This window comes from Bos grunniens, chromosome 9 (genome assembly GCF_055505025.1).
Source record: "Bos grunniens cultivar Pamir isolate PY7600 chromosome 9, Bosgru_T2T1.0, whole genome shotgun sequence".
Lineage (NCBI taxonomy): Eukaryota > Metazoa > Chordata > Mammalia > Artiodactyla > Bovidae > Bos > Bos grunniens.
Window position 1 is genome coordinate 101,007,712 of NC_141173.1, and position 7,494 is coordinate 101,015,205.

Genomic DNA, 7,494 nt, shown 5'->3' on the forward strand with positions numbered 1-7,494 from the left:
GCAGGAGACATGGGTTTATCCCTGGCCTGGGAATATTTGACATGCTGAGGGGCAACGAAACCCACGCCCCCAACTACTGAAGCTCTTGCACCGGGGCCCATGCTCCACAACAAGGGAAGCCCCTTATTCATTTCTTCTCTTCATAAGAGAACAAGTGGAAAATAGCTCCCACTTGCCACAGCTAGAGAAAGCCCACGAGCAGCAGCTAAAGAAGACCAGCACAACCAGGGAGAAATAAATACATACATAAATACATATGTATATGTTTTTTAAAGGTGAGGTGCTCCAATCACTGATGTGTTGATATGATTCAAATTTGGGATTTACTAATAACTGATCCTCTTTGCTGGAGAGTGTTCAAAGCTCATTCATACTCTGCTGCGGTGGGCGAAGATCTCAGACATTCTCCCTTCCGTCCTCACGACAAAAGAGCTGAACAAACTGAAAACCAACAGCTCTTCTTAGATCTGTCAGAGAAATGAGGTCACAGGAAGAACAGCTTCCTGCAGGAATGGAGAAACAGATCAAGAATCAGAAATCCTTGACGCAGAAGCCTGGAGGCAGAAACACTTTGGTCTTAGCCTTTACTTCCGCTTTGCACAGAGCCCTGGGCATGTGCAAAGTGCACGGAGTGAGTGTGGCCTTGTACATACCTACACCTTATGGCAGCTCATTCTCCACTGTTTCCTTCACAGATTTTTTTCCAGCTCCTTGTTTTCCCCAGTTGTCATCACCCACATAGGCAGCTGCAATATGAATTAGTTCCTGCTGATTTTTTTCAAAAAACACCCTCAAGGAAAGTCTGTCCCCATAGGGTGACCTCTGTGCATGTGTCTGTGTGTGTGTGTTTGCTTTGTTGCTCTGTCATGCCCAGATCTTTGTGAGCCCATAGACTGTAGCCCACCAGGCTCCTTTGTCCGTGGTGATTCTCCAGGCCAGAATACTGGAGTGGGTTGCCATGCCCTCCCCCGAGAGATCTTCCCAATCCAGAGATCGAACCTACGTCTGCATTGCAGGCAGATTCTTTACCATCTGAGCCTCCAGGGAAACCCCAGGGTGAACTCTAAGTCAAGTCAAATAAAGACGAACTTCATGAGTGTGGTTTTCCAGGGAAATACTGCTGCTGCTGCTGCTGCTGCTAAGTCGCTTCGGTTGTGTCCAACTCTGTGCGACCCCATAGACGGCAGCCCACCAGGCTCCCCCGTCCCTGGGATCCTCCAGGCACGAACACTGGAGTGGGTTGCATTTCCTTCTCCAATGCATGAAAGTGAAAAGTGAAAGTGAAGTCGCTCAGTCGTGTCCAACTCTTAGCGACCCCATGGACTGCAGCCCACCAGGCTCCTCCATCCATGGGATTTTCCAGGCAAGAGTACTGGAGTGGGGTGCCATTGCCTCCTCTGAGGGAAATACTGGAGAACTCTAAAGATGATATTTATATGAAAACTGAATTTTGCAGGAGTTTCAGCCATGTTGTTGTGCACCTTTTGGGAGCTCTGAGGCTTCTGGTTTTAACTGGGACAGTGGGCAACTTGTTTTTAAAGATTTCATTGAGCTTAAGAAAGGAGAGTTCATTTTATTTGAGTCTCTTTAAATTTCTCAGGTGTTTATATTCACGTATTTATCAAATTTGAGAGATTTCCGCCCATCATTCCTTCTAACGTCCTCTCTGCCCATCCCTCCCTCTCTTCCTCCGGGGCTCCCTCTCTTCCTCCGGGGCTCCCACAGTGTGCATGCACGTGGATCTGTTTCTGGCCCATGGATTCCTTAGGCACCGGTCACTTTTCTTTAATATTTTCCTCTTTCTCTTTCTTTCCATTTCCGCTGTCCTATTAATATCTTCAAGTTCATCAGTTCTTTCTCATTTCTGCTTAAATCTGCTTTGAATCTCTCTAGGCAGTTTCTCATTTCATTGTATTTCCCGGTTCCAGAATGTCTATTTTAGGTGGTCTGTCTATTGATATTTCCACTGTATCCATACATGGTTTCCTGGCTTTCTTCATATTTTCTTTAGTTCTTTGAGCTTTTATGACAGCTGTTTATACAGTCTTTGGTATGTCTATCATCAGTCATTTTCAGAGGTTATTTTCTGTTGATTTTTGGTCTCCTTTTAATGGGCCATATTTTCTTGTTTCTTTGTCTGGCTTCAGATTTTTTGTTCAAAACTACACATTTGAGTGTAACGATGTGGGAACTGGAAATCGGATCTCCATCTCTTCTAGGGATTGCTGCCTTTGTTATTAATGTGTGTGTGTGTCTTTAAACTTTTCATAGGCTTCTAGTGTACCAAGGATCAACATGATATATGAACTTAAGGTCTTCTCAAGTTCCTTCTTAGCTTGTGCCTTTCCCTGGACAGACATGATTGCTATCTAATTTTCTTTATGTATGCAGAAGCTTTGGAATGTCCTCATTTTTAATGTCTGGCTCCCAAAAGGGGACAAAAATGTGAGAGAAAATAAGCATCACTGGCCCTTTAAGTCCCCTGGAAGTCACCTTAGTCTGATTGAGGGCAGATGCAACAAGGGTCCCCCAGCCATTGCCTGCACTCCTCTGACCAGAGGCAGCTATCAGCGATCGAGGCACACACCCATATTCAGAGGGAGGCAGGTGATGGGCGTGAGTAGGGTGGAGGATGAGTAGCTGCTCCTGTGCTAAGAGATAAAATAGACCACATTAGCCACAATTTGCCTTCCAAGTCTTCCTCTGGAGTGTGTTAGCATCCAATGGACCCAGGTTTCCAAAATACTTACATCACAGAGATTCTGCCAGTGTAAGTGCTGTCTAGATTGGGAGGCTCATTCCTGCTGCTTCCTACTCTGATATCAACCCTAAGTCCTCAGTGCTGGGTGCTTATTCTGTTGAGAAACCAAAAGGCAGGCCTAGTTACCTCAAAATGAAAGAAATTTTACTAAAGATCTCTTCTGGCTCTTGTCAATGTTCTTTTAGAAGTTTACCTATGTGTGGATTAAGTAATCATAATTTTTAAAATACCCTAAAGCTGTTTTTATCCTTTCAAAAGATGCTTGTATGTTTAAAGTATTTTTCCCACCTTTTTGGCAAATTTTGTGATATATGTTAGTAATTACTGGGAGTGCTTCAGAATCATTTATTAATAAAATATGGCATTTCCCTGGCAAGAAAAATCCCATTAGTGCTTTGCTATGAAAGTCCTGTAAATGGACTTCGAAGTACTTTACCAGCTTCCGATCTTTTTTTTTTTTGAATGACAGCCTGAATCATTAAAAACAGTCAGCACTAAAATGATTTATTTTCATCTAGATAGAGATTACTTAATTTAATTAAATATGCTTTAGGCTTTGCAATTGCCACAAGTGGCTCCTACAAACGTCTAACTCATTATTTAATGCAGTTACAGCCTCAGTGGAATACTAAGAGGATACAGATTTTTAGACCTTTCAGCTCTACCTTGTAAACATCTTTAAAAATTCAGGAACTCTCTGGAAATTTTTGTGTTGGTCTATGAAACTTCCACAGCTCCTGATCACTTTTCACTACTCACTATACTTTCTTTCGGACTTCTGCAGTTCTGATTTGCTTTCTTGTGCATATGTTTATACCATGAAAGCTAAGAATTGCTCTCACAAACTTGAAGACTTGCATTTTTAATTTTTCATGGCTTTATTTAACTCTTCCTGATTCCTTTTCATTGTTGTATACAGGACCAATTTTCCTGTTTCAAAGCTTCATTTTTGAAGTTTGAAATTTAAAAAGTATCAGGTTCACAATTTAAAACTTGCCAGTTTCAAACTATGAGTATATTTCATCTCATGGAATGTCCTATATTTAAAAAAAATACATTGGCACTCTTGAAAGCCTTTTTTTGTTTTTTTTGTTTTCCTTAATGATAAACATAAATTCCTTTCATTATCTTCTTGCTGACTTTTAGATTACTGCGATTTGAAACCAAGGCAGGCATAAGCACAGCTGATGAGCCAGAGAGATGCTGGTATTAATCACTATGGGTGGAGGTCTAGGACTCTGAACTCAACCTGCACAAGTTTGAAAAACAATGTTGCTACCTTACCTGTACAGCTACAGGAGGTCACATTTCTCCTATGAATCTCAATTTCTTCTTCTAGAAAATGGCAATTACAATAGTACTTTATAACGGCAAGTGTAACAGTGCTAATAATAGTAGTACATTGTAATGGTGTATACACGTATAGTAGTACATTTACAATAGTATAAAAGTATAATAGTACGTACCATACATAATAGTATTGTATATGATACAATAGTGTAATAGAATATACAAAAGTATAATAGTATGAGGAGGTTATTGTACGGAATAAGTGAGTAAATACACATAAATTATTAGCGCAGTATCTGCCATGTAGCAAGCACTCAATAAGTGAAGACTTTCATCAGCTACATTTCATCTGGCGCCACATTTATCCTGGACTTTTGTACTTCGTGTACATTATGTGTGTGAAATGAACTATTTTCTGCTCTAAGCTCTACTAGTAAACAAGCCTTTCCCACTGCAAATTCCTGAGCCCAGGTGAAGCAAAGCAGCTAGTTGGAAGCTATCGGCTCCTTCTTCCCCCGTAAGAGCTGAGGAGCGGGGAGGATGTGGGAAGCCATCTTCCGCCACATTCGCCATCCCTGGATGTAAACAAGGAATTACTGTGGGAACCGTAAAGAAAGCCGGACTGGCCCCAGATAGCTGGATGTATATGAAAGAAATGATTTTGGCAAGCCCGGGCATTTGCATCTTCTCATACAGAGAAGATCACTTTTCTCTTAATTACCAATAATCTCTTCATATTCTGATTGAAGAGGAATATTCTGAGGAATATGAATAATCTCTTCATATTCCCGCCCCTTGCTGCACACTTGCATACAGCCTGGCTCCTCGCCTGCCTCCTCAGAGGCCGCTCTCTCAGCATCACTCGAGACTGTGTCTCCCGGGCTTGAGTCCTAACATTCCCACTGAGTAAAACCTAACTCTCAACTTTTAGGCTGCGCATATTTGTTTAGTTGACAAAATACCTTCAAAATACCTCTGCAGAGCCGTTGCAATTACCCATTATGCACTTACATGCTTTGCTCAAGGTCATGGAACAGATGCTGGTGGAGCCGAACCTCCTTGCAAGTCTAGGACAGACAACCCAACCTTTCCCTCTCTGACGTCCTCTGCCCAGAATAGAGAAATCGGAAAAGTGAATCAAAACACAGATATTAAAGTCTTGCTTTGTACACTCCAAATATGCAGAAAATCTGAAATGTTTTCTAGGTGGGGAGGGAAAACCCAAGAGAAGTTGGAAATATTTTATGCTCACCTGAATGGAGAACTTGGGGAAAGTTACTGATTTCCCTCAGCTCAACCCCTTCCCTACTACATCTTCCAAGGAACAAATGTCTTTTAATTTCTTGGATGCAGTCACTGTCTGCAGTGATTTTGGAGCCCAAGAAAATAAAATAAAAAACTACTTCTACTTCTTCCCCTTCTATTTGCCGATTTCCCAATGGCTCAGAAGGTAAAGGGTCCCCCTGCAGTGCAGGCAATGCAGAAGGCTCAGGTTCGATCCCTGGGTCAGGAAGAACCCCTGGAGGAAGTAATGGCAACCCACTCCAGTATTCTTGCCTGGAAAATTGCATGGACAGGGAAGCCTGGAGTGCTGCTGTCCATGAAGGCACAAATTAGACATGATTTAGCGACTGAACAACACAGCAATACCTTATAACACAGGGTTGCACTGTGGAGCAAATTGGAGGGAAGGATAACTCTTCCCAGGGAGGGTGAGGATAGAAGAAAGTTTCAAAGGAAGATAACTTTAAAGCAGGCAACATTATTCTTCAGGAGCCATCCCCCCTCCCAAATACCAGAGCCTATGTGATTTTTGGACCCTGAGGTTCTCAACTGAGTGACCAGTCCATTCCAGACTCCCTACAGGATACATGCTGCAACTTCTCCACCCCCATTTCATGTATCCCATCAGAATGCAGTGTATATCCACCCATTTTCCTAAATTTGATTCATATACACGGAGCTGTCTTGGGAAACCAAGAAATCTTCAAACTAATTTTATTCAGTATAAACAGTCATCATTAGGTTAGACATGATTTTTCCCAAGGGTATCACTATTTCAGCACAGAAGCAAAGGACTGTTGAGGTTGGAAAATAATTCGATGCTGGGAATGAGTTGCTAAAGGGGGAATTATTAGGGTCATGGGGAGTTGCTCAGCACTCCTAAATTTATTCCAAGAAGCAGCTGCTTTCTCTGCTGTCAGGGAAGTCTGCTTCTACTCAGGGTTTGTGAATGCCTGAGGAATAGGGAATCCTCACCTGATGATGCTGTGATGGCATTCACTTCCGAGCGGTCTGGTAGAGACCTCTGACGATCCCCTTGTGCACACAGCCCCTGTGTGTGTTTGGTTTACTTTAGGACAGAGGTTTCCACGTGGGGAAAGAGGATGATCTGAGCAAAACCAGTTTCCCCCTGCTCTCCAATTGATAACACATGGCCCCCATTACAGATGCTCCTGAGTGCCTTTTCTAAATTCACACATATTTCTGCACAAAAACTAATGGCCCATTGACTCAGGAGTTGCGCATGTGACAGTAGCTGCTGCCAGATGTTCCAGAGGAAAGCTGAAAGCCCCCATGACGGAGCTAACCATCAGAAACAAAAGCACAGGGAGACGTCCGAGCTGACCCAAGGTGGGAATCCATCACATCTTTTGAGCCAAAACGATCATGATTGTTGGCAAAACCTCATCTTGGCAAGTGCTGTTGCACACACCACTTTTCCATACAAATTAAGCTAAATGCATTATGAACAGTTGGTAACTATTAGCAGTGACTACACTTTTCGACAGTCTCTAACAATTTCTTCAACTCTTACCATGTTAATAGATGTGTTAATCACTGCACTAAACAAGGCATATAATGAGATCAGTTACCGTGGCTCTCTAGATGGAGAAAGGGGAACATTGGAATTATAACGACAAAATCACACACATTTTAAAAAGATGTTTTACTTAGATAGCCCAATAATGAGAATTCTAGGATGTTCAGAGAAAATTTTAATAACCTACTTAGAATATAAAAGCAACATATACAGAAATCAATCTATGTTCCTCACAGCTTTACATATAAAGTTAGATTGGAAAAGGTGAGGAATCAGATAAATAAAATAAATTATATTCACATGACTAACCTCTCTGTAGTTATTGAAATTAATTTTCTAAAATAGATTTTTGAAAAAGAGGTCACAAAAAATGTGTGCTATATGATTTAGTCTGTCACCGGGCTATCATTCTAGCTAAATAAACAAGTACACTCAGACTTATGTGCACACAATCCTGGATGAATATATATCACAATATTCACAAAGGTTTTACAGAAATGAAAGAGTTATATGTATATATTTATTTACATAGTGTTCTGTGTGCTCAGTCGCTCAGTCGCGTCTGAATCTCTGTGGCCCCGTGGACTGTAGCCCATGGGTTCCTCTGTCCATGGAATTT

The 7,494-nt window shown here is 41.8% G+C and overlaps 1 long non-coding RNA gene across 1 annotated transcript; it reads right to left on the reverse strand.

Moving 5' to 3' along the window:
• Positions 1-1,463: 1,463 nt before the first annotated feature.
• LOC147366464 (uncharacterized) lies at positions 1,464-6,444 on the reverse strand. The gene is made up of 4 exons (XR_015132494.1): positions 6,311-6,444; positions 5,063-5,157; positions 2,751-2,855; positions 1,464-2,651 (listed from the first exon to the last, which is right to left on the reverse strand). It is a non-coding gene; the product is annotated as an uncharacterized LOC147366464 (long non-coding RNA).
• Positions 6,445-7,494: the final 1,050 nt, after the last annotated feature.